A 12,811-nucleotide genomic window follows, 5' to 3' on the forward strand; every position below is an offset into this window, starting at 1 on the left:
ATGGGACACAACTTAGATACAGAGTTACACGTACATATCTATAACAAGTTCACTTCCATGTACAACTTTGGCACAAGAATTCGGGCAAATTCTAAGAAACTGCATTTTAACTTTTGTACTTTACAGACAAAATAAGTTGGTCCATCTTATGTTGTTGCATAAATTGCATGATAGGGCCAATTAACGGCAATAAGTAGTAAAAAGCTTTTTTAATGCATTGATGTTTCTTATTATGAAGGCAGTCATATATTAAGATGCTCCTCACATTGAATAATGCAACAGATATTTATGCATTAGCACTTTATATTATGGATACTGCTATGAAGCCAAAATTTCACTATATATCATGAAGGATGTTGATCATGAAATACATTTTATAATAAAAATATGAAAAATGCTTATGCACTAGCTCTTGACATCGTGGATGCTGCTAAGATGTACCTTACATCCAACAATATAAAAGACATCCATGCATTAGCACTTTATATCATTGACGCTGATATAAAATCAAATTGCACTTGATAGCATGAAGGTAATCTTTCACGAAATGCACTCTGATTATGTACTAGGACTTTATATTGTGGATGGTGCTAAGAAACCATATGGCACCTTATAGTTAGATATAGAACCTACCCAACTAAGCATCTCATGGGAAAAAACAACCTTATGAATAAAACAACCATATGAATTTGTTTGGTAACCTATGCATCTTAAACATTCAAATAATTTATCACAACCTATTCCTCAACTATTAAGCACTTGCACTTTTACCAGTACACCGTACCAATATAGGTATGCAGAAGTATAGAGGCACAAAATTGATTTGAAAAATGTCTGTATTTTATAGTTAGAAACTCATAAATGTTCTTTGTATCATTATGTCGCTATATGAATACACACACATACTTGTGACTCTTCTCTCCAACTCTGCTCATCCTATCTGATCTGATGTCACTATCACTCTTTCCTGTCAAATACAACACAATAAATACTCAAGAAAACATTGAAATCTTATGTTAAAGTTGCCACTTGCACAGGTACTTTACCCTGATTAGCATAAGATGCAGCATTGTTCAAGTAATAATGTCAAGAAAAAGTTAAAAGAAAGAAAAAATAACTGGTAATTATGTACTTTACATACTTGACAATGCTGAATATATGTGGTTCAGTTGTCTTTTGTTTATAAAGTTAAGCAAAAAAAGAAAAAAGAGGAAAGGAAAGGAGTTATGGGCACTTTAAAAATAGACATTCTGGTCCACACAAGGCATATGGTCCTGTGGAAGGCTAACGCCAAAACGCGTAGACTACACCTGTAAATACTACACTGCACAAATGGCGAAATAAACAATGATTTGAGCCCTTGGCGACGCTTGGTTCTGCCATTGCATCCAGGAATTGCAGGAAGAAATCTTGGATATCTATCTATCTATCTATCTATCTATCTATCTATCTATCTATCTATCTATCTATCTATCTATCTATCTATCTATCTATCATCTATCCATCTATCTATCTATCTATCTATCTATCTATCTATCTATCTATCTATCTATCTACCTATCTATCTAATACATATTTAAACTTTAAAGAAACACACAGTCACTGGATGATGTCATCAGTGATGTCATTTGAGATGTCATCAGTGATGTCATCAGTGATGTCACTGACCGTGTCATGAATGATGTAATATGTGACGTCATCAGCAGTGCATTGCAGGGGCGCGAGTAATAGTTAGCTGAACTAACTATAACAGCAGAATTTCTATGGTTTTGTACGAGTGAAATGTCCAACTAACTATAACGTCCCTGAAACCTATGGTTTTTTCAGTGAATTTCTGAAGTTTTTTAAATGCTAATTTCTAACTATAACGTGCCTGAAACCTATGTTTTTTTTCTGTGAATTTCAATGGTTTTTTAAATGCTAATTTCTAACTATAATGTCCCTGAAACCTATGGTTTTCTCAGTGAATTTCAAAGGTTTTTTAAATGAGAATTTCTAACTATAAAGTCCCTGAAACCCATGTTTTTTCTGTGAATTTCAAAGGGTTGTTAAATGAGAATTTCTAAGTATAATGTACCTCAATCTTATGTTTTTGTAATGACTACATATATATATATTTTTTTAAACAAAAGTTGAGATTAATTTATAGTTAGGAAAACTATATTTGTCTTTTTTTTTTAATTATTATACAGAGGTCTCGCACCCTCCACGCACCCTACACGATGACTGCGCGCATCCTGGTAGCGCCCACTTCAGAAATCACGTGGGGGTCGCGACTTCGACGTAATTTGGAAAGTATAAAATATCTTTAAAGTAATTATCAATTAAAGTTTTGCTTTAGGTGTTTGATTAATTGTATTCACAAAAGTATTTTTAAACTAATTTTTTCAGTATACTTCGAACAATACAACATTTTCTGTGTGCGCGACAAATGCACATAGCGTGAGCGACTCCTCCCCGCACGCATCTCTGGGGTTACGCCGTGATTGCGCGGGGTTCGCGACGTCGGCGTATTTTTAAACTTTAAAAAATGACTATTGAAAGTTAGAATTTGATATTAGAGTAAACAGTTTTGCTAATACACTTATATTATAGAAATGCTTATTTATAGTGTATAATTATGTATAGAATATTTTATGGATGTGCGATGGATCCATGACGGGTGCACGCACCATATGCGACTTCATGTCAGCAGAAAAAAAAAGACTTTAAATCATCTTCTTTCTGAAAGAGGGAGGATCCATCCTTCTGATATTCCCCTTATTATTTGAGTTTCATTGAGAGAAGACCTGTTTGCTGCTTCTCTTTCCTTGCCTACATTTTTTGTGTGTTTATTCTTTTTTTTTTCAAGAATGGCTTCCGGCCTTGTTCCTGTTGATCCTTTGGCCATTGAGAAGAAGAGATTGTGGAGCGCAGCTGGAAGAGGAAGGAAAGTATTGTCTGGGCCTTCTTCTCTGTTCCAGAGGGTGAGAAGAAGGTTAATGCCCGAAAAGTCACCTTCACAATTTGCCAGAGGGTATTGTCAAGAGGGTCGGAGAAGAAATATTCATGCGGTACCAGCAGCATGAAAAAACATGTGGAAACTCTGCACCCAATTCACCTGGCAAGAGAGGAGGAGAGAATTGAATGCTGTTGCAGAACAAGACCCTAATGCCCCTACCCCCTAGGCACAGCAACTTCCACCTGCTCCAAGGCCCCACATTCTGCCTAAATTTTTAAATGCAACAGTAAGTTGCACAAAGTGCAACACCAAACTTTGCATTGGAGAGCAGGTGGATGTCATCTCTGCTGCTCTAAAAGCACATAGATGTAAAAAAACAATTGATAATGGGCTTTTGTTTTTGTTAGAGAGATCGTTTGTTGATCTTCATTTTTATCTGTTCTTCTAAAAATGAAAAACACAAAATAAGTAAAAAAGGTTACAAACAATTAAAAAATTTAAATTGTTCTAAAAAACAGTTCTTACGGAACCACATCTACTGGTTAAAAAAAGAAAAATTATCAGAGTGATTACATGAGAGTATGGACACTGTGTGGACAGAAATGCAATCTAGTGCATGGTTATTTTATGAATGTTTGGGTAGTGGCAACGTGATTGAATGAGTTCTTGGATAATAGCTGGGTAATTGGAGGAGTGCATGGGCAGTGACAGGGTGATTGCTGGACTGTATGGGTACTACCTGGGTAATTGAAGGTGTGAATGAGCAGTGTCTAGGTAGTTAGAGGACTGCAAGGGTAGTGCACAAGGGATTGTAGCAGTGCATGTGTTAGTGCCTGTGTCATTGCATGAGTACATGGGTACTGAATGGATGATTAGAGTACTGTAAGCAGAGTGCATGGTGAATTTATAAGTTCTTGGGTATTGACAGAGTGATTGGAATAGTACATGGTACTGGCTGGGTGATTGGAGGAGTGCATGGGGACTGACAGGGTGATTTCTAGACTTCATGGGTACTACCTGGGTAATTGGAGGAATGAATGAGTAGTGGGTAGGTGGTTAGAGGACTGCATGGATAGTGGACAGGGGATTGTAGCAGAGCATGAGTTAGTGCCTGGGTCATTACATGAGTACATGGGTAGTGTTGGAAAACCACTCCCACACTAGAAGGGGTGGTGGTGGTCTTCCGGACACACTGTGGTAGCTTGGCTCGAGTGGTCAGGAATCAGGCTCCGTGCTAAGCATACAACATACCCAAACAATAACCATGCGCGCATCCGTTCCAAAAACGACTCTACACCGTAAAAATTATGAAAATAACTTTCTTTATCTTTTTCTCTTAGTTGCTGATTGGAAAAATAAATAAGTCAATCACAATATACAAATTTTAAATAGTGCAGGTCAAATAAATATTGTCTGAAGATTCAATAAATAGGGATGATCATAAATACAAGGGACATAAATATAAGTGCAGGTAATACAGGCAATTAAATATTCTGAGGCAATAAATACTGTACCCATAAATATTGTACACCAACAAGCCCTGTGGACCAATAAATATAGTGAAGCAATAAATAGGTAAAAACTCAATAAATACAGTGCCCCCAATAAATAATTAAAAGTATACAGCAACACTCATGTAATCAGATCACTTTTCAATTCTTAAGGGCTGATTTGGCCCAGGCACAGCTTGTAGGGTTGTGGAAGGCTTGAGGGGGACTACTCCCTGGCTGGGTCAAGGCTGAGGCCTAAACTGAGGTAGATCAAGGGGGGAATACCAGTGCCCTGGCTTTCTCTCTCCAAACAACCTCTCTAGGTTAGTCCCAGTTCACCCCTGGCACAGTCAGGTTGGTTCCAGCACCTCCCTAGCAGTCTCTCAGGTCTCCACAGGGCCTTAGGCGCCCTCTACTCCACTTACTGCCCTTTTTCTGATGCTCCGACGCCGCTGGAGTCGTGTCGATGCCGTGAGGCGGTTCCGGTTCGATCTCGGCGGCCTCGGCACAATGTCAGTTCTTTGACGACGCCGGTAGGCGGTTCCGGTCCGATGTCGGCGGCCTCGGTTCGATCTCGACCTCCGATTCGACGGCGTCGGGCAGTCTCTACTCGATGTCGACTTCGGGCGGCTCCGGTCCGATGGCGCTCTCGGCTTCGATGACGACGGCCGGCCTGGCCTCGATGTCGACTTCCGGCGACTCCGGGGTGCGATCCTCACCCCCGACCTCCGGTGCTCCTCCTCTCAGGTTCCGGGCGACTCCGGAGTGCGATCCTCACTCCCGACCTCCGGTACACTTCACCTCGGTCTCCGACGACTCCGGAGGGCGGACTTCACTCCTCCGATGACGCCGCTCACTCGACCTCGGTTAACTTCCTCCTCGACCTCTGGTATTCCTCACGACCTCCGTCGGCGCCCTCTCACGACCTCAGGCGGCTCCGGGTACGACGTCTGCTTCTTCAGTCAGCGCCGCTTCTCCACCTCGGGCTCCAGGTCTCAGGCTACTCGACGCCGGACTCCAGGGAAACCAGTTTCCAGGTCAGGATCTTGCTGCTTTCTGCTTCTAAGGCCTGTTCCTGCTGTCCAGGTCCTTAGGATGAGTTTTTCTGGCTTCTTCCCACACAGGGCTACAGGCTGGGATCCATCAGTAGGGACTAGTATCAAGGGTGGGTTTATGGACCCCACTCCAGGCACAAGTTTCCACCCCTGCTGCTTCACTCCTTCCTCCTTCACTGTTGTGCTGCTCTCCCTTCACCAGTCAGGTGCCAACTGCCAGCTCCAACTGCCAACTCTCTGTCTTAGCTTCCCAACATTCTAAACCGCCTCCAACTGTCACAGGGTTCTGGAATGTTCTGGAAGGTGCTGGTAGGTTCCAGTGGATGCTGGTGATGTCACAGGTGGCCACCATTTTGTGCTTCAGGCCCTCAGACAGAAGTTTCAGGGGTAGCTAAAATGGCTCCCTGAATCTGCAGCAACACGAAAAAGTCTGGTGGTTCCCAAAAAGGAAAAATTCAAACAGGGTTTGAGGCAAAAGTGGGACAAAATAAATAATGATGAGGAGGGACCACCCAAAGGGCTGACAGGTCTAACACGCGTCCCCCCCAGCTGAAAGTGGGGAGAGCTACCCAACCCCTTGGGAGTTCTCATCACTAAGGCGGAAATACCTTGAGAGACCGTCTGCATTGGCGTGGTCCACTCCAGGCCGATGTTCCACCTGAAAGTCCATCCCCTGTAGGGAAATAGACCACCTCAACAACTTGGGATTCTCCCCCTTCATTTGCATCAGCCAACGAAGGGGTCTGTGGTCGGTCTGAACCAGGAAGTGCGAGCCAAACAGGTATGGCCGCAACTTCTTCAGAGCCCATACCACTGCAAAGGCTTCACGCTCTATTGCACTCCACTTCTGTTCCCTGGGAAGTAGTCTCCGGGATAGGAAGACCACGGGTTGATCCAGACCCTCTTCGTTGAGTTGCGATAACACTGCCCCAATGCCATGTTCTGATGCATCTGTCTGGACAATGAACTCCTTGGAAAAGTCTGGGGCCCTTAAGACCGGGGCCTCGCACATGGCTTTCTTCAATCTCTCAAAGGCTTGCTGACAAGCCTCCGTCCAGACTACCCGTCGAGGCTGTTTCTTGGACGTGAGCTCCGTGAGGGGGGCTACGATGGTACCGTATCCCTTCACGAAGCGGCGGTAGTATCCCGTGAGGCCCAAAAATGCTCGGACCTCAGTCTGTGTCTTGGGGGGTTCCCAGGCCATGATGGCCTCGATCTTCGCCTGGAGGGGTTGCACCGCTCCCCTACCCACCAAGTGTCCAAGGTACACTACCGACCCCTGCCCGATCTGGCACTTGCTGGCCTTGATCGTCAATCCAGCTTGTCTCAGGGCCTGGAGAACAGCTTGCAGGTGACGCAAGTGATCCTCCCAGCTGTTACTGAAGACGGCTATGTCATCCAGATAAGCAGCAGAGAAACTCTCCATTCCGGTGAGGATCTGGTTTACCAGGCGCTGAAACGTGGCAGGTGCGTTCTTGAGCCCAAAGGGCATCACACAGAACTGGTAGTGGCCATTGGGCGTGGAGAAGGCTGACCTTTCCCTTGCTCCATCAGTCAAAGAGATCTGCCAGTACCCTGAAGTAAGGTCAAAGGTACTTAGATATTGGGCAGCTCCCAGCCGGTCAATCAATTCATCCGCCCTAGGGATCGGATGAGCATCAGTTTTGGTCACTGAATTCAGTCCCCGATAGTCCACACAGAACCTCAGTTCTGGTTGGGCACCCGGTGGTGCAGCTTTTGGTACTAACACCACCGGACTGGACCAGGGGCTGCTAGAAGGTTCGATAACTCCTAGCTCCAGCATCTTAGTGACTTCACTATGAATGCTGGCCTTCACCTTGTCTGACATCCGGTAGATCTTGGACTTCACAGGTGGGCTGTCTCCTGTGTCCACGTCATGGACGCACAGGTGAGTCCTACCCGGGACAAGGGAGAACAACGAGGAGTACTGCCCCAGGACCTGGCGACAGTCCTCCTGCTGTTCAGGAGTTAGAGATGGGGAGAGAATCACTCCCTCCACCGACCCATCCTTCTCTTGAGACGCAAACAGATCAGGGAGAGGCTCGCTTTCCACGTCCTCTCCTCCGTCAGTCACCATCATCAAGATGACTTCGGGCCTCTCGTGGTGGGGTTTGAGGCGGTTGGCATGTAGCACCCGCAGGGGCTGACGAGGGGTCTTCAGGTCCACCAAGTAGGTAGCCTTACCCTTCTTCTCCAACACCTCAAAGGGTCCTGACCAGCGATCCTGGAGGGCACTAAGCTCTCCTGGTTCGATCACCCACACCTTCTGGCCAGGCTCCAACTCCACCGGGTGAGCATTGTGGTCATACCACGCCTTCATCACTGCTTGGCTGGCTTCCAAGTTGTCAGAAGCTTGCTTCCACAACTTAGCCATTTGGCTCCGGAAGGCCAGCATGTAGCTCACCACATCCTGGGGAAGCTTTCTGGGAGTTCTTTCCCATCCGTCTCTCACCAGGTTGAGAGGTCCACGTACAGGGTGCCCATACAGAAGCTCGAAGGGGCTGAAGCCCACTCCCTTCTGTGGCACTTCCCTGTAGGAAAAAAGTAAACAGGGTAGGAGGACGTCCCATTTCCTCCGCAGGCTTTCAGGCAGACTTCTGATCATGCCCTTCAAGGTTTTGTTAAACCTCTCCACCAGACCATTTGTCTGGGGGTGGTAAGGAGTGGTGAACCGGTATGTCACTCCACACTCCTTCCACATGGCCCGCATGTACGCTGACATGAAGTTGGTCCCCCTGTCGGACACAACCTCCTTGGGAAAACCCACTCGGGTAAAGATTCCCATCAGGGCCCTAGCCACAACAGGTGCTGTTATGGTCCTCAGAGGTATTGCCTCTGGGTACCGTGTGGCATGATCCACCAGAACCAGGATAAACCTGTGACCAGCTGTAGTCGGTGGATCTAACGGACCCACAATGTCGATGCCCACCCTTTCAAAGGGGGTGCTAACGACAGGAAGTGGTTCCAGGGGAGCTTTCAGCTTCACCCCTGTTTTCCCACTGGCTTGGCAAGACACACATGTCCGGCAGTAGGTATCGGACGACACTTTCATCTGAGGCCAATAAAAGTGTGGGACAAGACGGGCGAAGGTCTTGTCTTGCCCCAGGTGTCCTGCCAATGGTATCTCGTGAGCCAACTCCAGAAGGAAGGCTCGATAACGTTGAGGGACTACCAAGGCTCGTGACGATCCATGTAGGGGTGCCTTGGGTTCACTGTAGAGGAGGCCATCCTCCCAGTAAACACTGTAGTTCCCTTCAACGTTCCCTGCTGCCTGGGCTTCGGCCTGTCGCCTTAGCCCCTCAAGGGTAGGGCACTCCCTCTGGCCCTGGCAGAATTCCTCCCTGGACGGGCCTCCCTCCACGTGCCACTCGGCCGGGATGGGTAGGTCCTCCAGGTTGGTAACGTCCCCCACCGCAGACTCCTGGTCCACCACCTCCGGTGGCCTATCCGTCCTACGGGGTGGGGACGCCGAGGCAGGCTCCTCCTGTCCTCGGTTCTTCCCTTGACTAGCAGCTGGCTGGGCCTTTGTTCCAGGCTCCAGCCGAAACGAACTCCCTCTCCGGGCAGTCGCGGACCTTGTGCTAACACAGGCCCAGTCAGGTGTACCCAGCATCTCGGTGTGAGTCCGGTATTCCACCTCCTTCCAAGCGTTGTGCTCCATGTCATTCCCCAGCAGACAATCGACTGGCACGGCAGGGCTTACGGCAACTCGAAGTGAACCTGCAACCCCCCCCCATTTAAAGGGAACCTCGGCCACGGGATAGTGGCCTGTTCTGCCGTCAGCCATCGCGGCTGGGTGGAGTACATCGGGAATTACCTGCTCTGGAGACACCAGTTGGCTACGCACCATAGTCATACTGGCTCCTGTGTCTCTCAGAGCCTCCCCTCTTTGGCCGTTGATGGTGACCCATTGCCCATACTTTGCGGTATTTGCGGGCACCTGGATCTTAGGAACCATCTCCCGTTCTCCCAGGGACACTAAAGTGACACCCGCCCACTTCCTTCCCTTAGTTAAAGGCATCTCCTCCCCGAGCACTACACTAGCTACTCCGGGGGTCTTTCCTCCAGTGGGAGGGGGTGGTCGTTTCAAGCACTTCGGATCTCCTTTATAGTGTCCAACGCCACCGCACTCATAGCAATGGACAACCCTTGGCTGCTGACTCTGGCCAGGATTAGGGTTTCTGGGTGGGTTAGCCCTAGGGGTGAATCCTGTTCCCTTCCCTTGGAAGTTATTTTGGGGGCCTTTGGAGAACTCCTTTTTCTTTTCCCCTCCCTCTTTCTTCTGGGGGGCGCCCTGTCCGGCCTTTTGAGTATCCCCTCCAGTCCCCCTTGTGGACACCCGGGTACTAGCCCAAATGTCCGCCTCCTCAGCAAGCTTCCGGGGACTGGTCAGCTTGCTATCCACCAGGTGTTGCCGCAGTTCAGGGAAACATTTCTCGAGCAGGTGTTTCTTCAGTACTAGGTCAAACAACCCCTCGTAGTTCCTCACTTCACTGCCCTGAATCCAACCTTCCAGTGCCTTCTTTGCATAGTCCAGGAAGTCCACCCAATTCTGTGTGCCCAGTTTGTGACTACCCCTGAACTTCTGTCTGTACTTTTCAGGTGTTAGTCCAAACTTCCTTATGAGCGCCAGTTTCATGGTGGGGTAGTGGGTCTGCTCATCCTCTTCGAGGGCCAATAAAGCATCCCTACCAGCTGGAGGCATGTACTTGTACAATCCCCCTCCCCAGTACTTCTCTGGAACCCCATGGGCCCTCAACGAGACCTCATAGGCCGCTAGCCACTTGGCGATATCGTCGCCCACTCCATAGCTAGCTACTATGTCCTTTGGCAGGTATGGTTTAGGCTCCCTGGTGATCTCTTGGGTTTGGCTGCCACCATTAGGAACAGGTTGTGCCCCGATTCTCAGGATCTGAAGATCTATTTCTTTCAGTCGTAATTCATGGGCCATCCTCTGCTCCTCCTTCTCCTTCTCCAGCCTTGCTAAGTCCCATGTGAGCTGTCTTTTCTCCCTCCGGTCTGTTAACTCCACTTCAGACAAGCCACCGCTAGAGGCACTGCTGCCCTTCCTAGAAATGGTTCTGGGCCCCGCTGACAGGTTCCCCACCTCAGGTTGGTACATCTCAGCCCCCTCGGTGTCAGGCTCTCCATCCCTGTCTTCCTCCTCAGCCTTGCTTTCCCTGCGTGCCTCCCCCCAAGCCCTTAAGCTGGTTTGGAGTGCACCCTTCTTTGCTCCTGGGGGACAGTACACCCCCTCCCGCTGGCAAAACTCCCTGAGTTGGGCCACAGTGTACGTTTCTAGATTTTCTAGTACAAACTCCATCTTGCCCACTCAGGTTAGAGGACAGGTTTTGTGCAGTAACAATGTAGGGGGGTACCTTTAATAATACCTCCTCCCACCACCAGAGTAAATTTGGAAAAAAACAAAAACCCACAATTAGGAAGGCCGCTTTGAGAAAACTCCCGGTGTAGGCCTATGGACTACCCACAGTTATTGTTGAGTATACGTAGGCACAGCTCTATCCCACCACTGAACACCAATTTATGTTGGAAAACCACTCCCACACTAGAAGGGGTGGTGGTGGTCTTCCGGACACACTGTGGTAGCTTGGCTCGAGTGGTCAGGAATCAGGCTCCGTGCTAAGCATACAACATACCCAAACAATAACCATGCGCGCATCCGTTCCAAAAACGACTCTACACCGTAAAAATTATGAAAATAACTTTCTTTATCTTTTTCTCTTAGTTGCTGATTGGAAAAATAAATAAGTCAATCACAATATACAAATTTTAAATAGTGCAGGTCAAATAAATATTGTCTGAAGATTCAATAAATAGGGATGATCATAAATACAAGGGACATAAATATAAGTGCAGGTAATACAGGCAATTAAATATTCTGAGGCAATAAATACTGTACCCATAAATATTGTACACCAACAAGCCCTGTGGACCAATAAATATAGTGAAGCAATAAATAGGTAAAAACTCAATAAATACAGTGCCCCCAATAAATAATTAAAAGTATACAGCAACACTCATGTAATCAGATCACTTTTCAATTCTTAAGGGCTGATTTGGCCCAGGCACAGCTTGTAGGGTTGTGGAAGGCTTGAGGGGGACTACTCCCTGGCTGGGTCAAGGCTGAGGCCTGAACTGAGGTAGATCAAGGGGGGAATACCAGTGCCCTGGCTTTCTCTCTCCAAACAACCTCTCTAGGTTAGTCCCAGTTCACCCCTGGCACAGTCAGGTTGGTTCCAGCACCTCCCTAGCCCCTTAGAGCAGTCTCTCAGGTCTCCACAGGGCCTTAGGCGCCCTCTACTCCACTTACTGCCCTTTTTCTGATGCTCCGACGCCACTGGAGTCGTGTCGATGCCGTGAGGCGGTTCCGGTTCGATCTCGGCGGCCTCGGCACAATGTCAGTTCTTTGACGACGCCGGTAGGCGGTTCCGGTCCGATGTCGGCGGCCTCGGTTCGATCTCGACCTCCGATTCGACGGCGTCGGGCAGTCTCTACTCGATGTCGACTTCGGGCGGCTCCGGTCCAATGGCGCTCTCGGCTTCGATGACGACGACCGGCCTGGCCTCGATGTCGACTTCCGGCGACTCCGGGGTGCGATCCTCACCCCCGACCTCCGGTGCTCCTCCTCTCAGGTTCCGGGCGACTCCGGAGTGCGATCCTCACTCCCGACCTCCGGTACACTTCACCTCGGTCTCCGACGACTCCGGAGGGCGGACTTCACTCCTCCGATGACGCCGCTCACTCGACCTCGGTTAACTTCCTCCTCGACCTCTGGTATTCCTCACGACCTCCGTCGGCGCCCTCTCACGACCTCAGGCGGCTCCGGGTACGACGTCTGCTTCTTCAGTCAGTGCCGCTTCTCCACCTCGGGCTCCAGGTCTCAGGCTACTCGACGCCGGACTCCAGGGAAACCAGTTTCCAGGTCAGGATCTTGCTGCTTTCTGCTTCTAAGGCCTGTTCCTGCTGTCCAGGTCCTTAGGATGAGTTTTTCTGGCTTCTTCCCACACAGGGCTACAGGCTGGGATCCATCAGTAGGGACTAGTATCAAGGGTGGGTTTATGGACCCCACTCCAGGCACAAGTTTCCACCCCTGCTGCTTCACTCCTTCCTCCTTCACTGTTGTGCTGCTCTCCCTTCACCAGTCAGGTGCCAACTGCCAGCTCCAACTGCCAACTCTCTGTCTTAGCTTCCCAACATTCTAAACCGCCTCCAACTGTCACAGGGTTCTGGAATGTTCTGGAAGGTGCTGGTAGGTTCCAGTGGATGCTGGTGATGTCACAGGT

Source organism: Triturus cristatus, chromosome 6 (assembly GCF_964204655.1).
Source record: "Triturus cristatus chromosome 6, aTriCri1.1, whole genome shotgun sequence".
Classification (NCBI taxonomy): Eukaryota; Metazoa; Chordata; class Amphibia; order Caudata; family Salamandridae; genus Triturus; species Triturus cristatus.